This window comes from Penaeus chinensis, chromosome 27 (assembly GCF_019202785.1).
Source record: "Penaeus chinensis breed Huanghai No. 1 chromosome 27, ASM1920278v2, whole genome shotgun sequence".
Taxonomy (NCBI): Eukaryota; Metazoa; Arthropoda; class Malacostraca; order Decapoda; family Penaeidae; genus Penaeus; species Penaeus chinensis.
In genome coordinates, this window is record NC_061845.1 from 8,015,838 (window position 1) to 8,018,337 (window position 2,500).

Consider the following 2,500-nt stretch of genomic DNA (forward strand, 5'->3'; position numbering starts at 1 on the left):
TTTTTTAGATTCTCGCTTATCATATAAATTATACATTTCACTATTCCTTGACGTGAAAACTGCAACACATATGGAATCAAACAAGTTCAAAGCGTAACATTTTGTTGCATACTAAAAAACGGAAAATCATGCATATTTCTTTTATCCAGATTTGTTTTTTTTTTCAAAGTTTCTGCATTTCAACTGGGAAAAATATTTACATGATATAGAATTTTAAACAAAAAAGTTTCAAGGATTTTTTACCAGTACACCTCATTTTTAAGTTTGATATGAGCAGTTGGACTAATATATATACATACATACATATATATACATATATATGTGCATATAGCCACACACATATATATTTTTGAGTGTGTGTGTGTGTGTGTGTGTGAAAAAGAGGAAACTATATACTTTGATTGTAAATGTGCATTTGGCAAAGCTACCTGTGATATGTTCTTTACTTTGTTTGTTTCTTGCAAGTAATAAAACCTCCATATGACTTTTTTTCGATTTAGTTCATCCTCCTCATTTTGAGAAGAAATTGTACCATACAAAAAAAATACTACTTACTGCTTTTTTATGCGTGTGTTATTGAGGAATTATTGATATTAATATTGATTTGCGTCTGTTGGGATTTTTTTTCATCGATCTTTATATGTTTATCAATCAACCTGTCTATTTGTTCATTCCTGCGTTCAGAATCTTTGTCTATCTGTCTATCTATTGTCTGCTTTCTTTTCTCCTTAAATCAATGTTCTTTGTTCTTCCTATCTATCAGTTAATCTCCCTATCTATTAATACATATCTATTACCATCTACCAATCCATCTACCTCTTTACCTATCTATCTATCAATCTCTCTACCTCGCGAGTTATCAATCTATCACTCTACACACAGGGACGTAAAAAAAAAACAAAAAAAAAAAAAAAAAAAACAAGAAACAGAGGGAGAAGGAAGCCAATAAGAAATATACAGGAACATAACGATTCACGAGATATCAAACGTCCATTAACCTTTCGGAAAACGTAAGGACGAAGGAGATTAAAAGATTTTTTTCTTTTTTTTTTTGTCTCCTTTTTATTTTATTTTTTGTTTGTTTGTTTTGTTCTTTATTTGGAAGGAGGGGGGGGGGGGATAGGAGGAGGGTATTTTTTTGTTTTCTTTTTCCTTAAAAAAATGGTTTCGGTTTATCAGGATTTTTTTTTCTAGATTTGGATGCTGTAATTGTCCATTTTGATTATCGGAGAGGAAGAAAAAACACGATTAGTATTTTTTTCTCTTTTCTTTTCTTTTCGTTTCTTATAGTGATTCACAGAAGAAAAGAAAAAGCAAAACAAAAAACAAACACACAAGAGAGACGCAGTGAAATAGACAGAAAAAAATAAATAAAATAATGTCTTAAAGAAAGAGCGTTTAGTCTAAAACTTTGAAATCACAAAATTGTTATTCTGGAAAGGTCCGAGCAGTAGCTATTAATTCTGGCTGAGGTACCGGAGAAATTAAATTACTTTCATTTTCTAGCGTAACAAGAAGCTCTACTAATTAGTAAAACTCCTTTCGAAAGATTTCTCGGGGCGGAAGAAGAAGGAGCCTGGGGGGGAGGGGGGGGGAGGGAGGGGAGGGGGCGTAATTTGGCTTCGAAAGGATTATATGCCTTGGGAGGGACACTGATTAAACAACGTGCATGCGTATAACTAGCTATCTACTTGAATACATATGTACACACATACTATATACAACTATACTTACAAACCAGTCAAACTTTCTATTAATCTATCTATCTGTACATAGCTATCCATGTGTGTGTGTGTGTGTGTGTGTTTGTTTATATATGTATATATATGTATATATACATACATATATATGCATATATATATATGTATATATACATACATATATATGTATATATATGTATATATACATATATATATATATATATATATATATATATATATATATATATGTATATATATGACTGCCGCGTTGGCCCAGTTGTTAGAGCACTGGACTTCGACCCTCGTGGTCCCGAGGGAGTCGGAAAATGCCTGCACTCTGACTGCTGGCTCGAGCCAGAGAAAACGACATATCGCCTTGAGAAGTCAAACGCAGGTGTCGTAGGGGAAGTTACCACCGCGCGTTAGCGCGCCGAACCGCGGTTGATTAGGAAGGGCATCCAATCAGGCAAGGTTGGCAGGGCCTTATAACCTCTCAATAGTGAACTGAGAGAGACCTATGTCCTGATGTGGAATGAATGGCTGTAAAAAAAAAAAAAAAAAAAAAATATATATATATATATACACACACACATACACACTGTCTGTGTGATATAAATGTATATATATATACATACACACTGTCTATGTGTGTATATATATGTGTACACACACACAAATATATATATATATACATATGTATATACATACACATGTATACACATTAGAGAGAGAAAGAAACATAATGTGTTGAAGGAGTGAAAACTGCAATCTGATGGAATCTGGGCTCGGATGTCAGCCGC

At 33.2% G+C, this 2,500-nt stretch overlaps 1 protein-coding gene across 1 annotated transcript in view; it reads left to right on the forward strand.

The window, feature by feature from the left end:
- LOC125039599 (ovochymase-1-like) overlaps positions 1-486 on the forward strand; it is a 21,754-nt gene extending 21,268 nt beyond the window's left edge. The window contains exon 14 of the mRNA XM_047633728.1: positions 1-486. This exon is cut by the window's left edge and continues 668 nt beyond it. The gene's annotated coding sequence lies outside the window, so the exon portion shown is untranslated.
- The last annotated feature ends 2,014 nt before the right edge of the window (positions 487-2,500 follow it).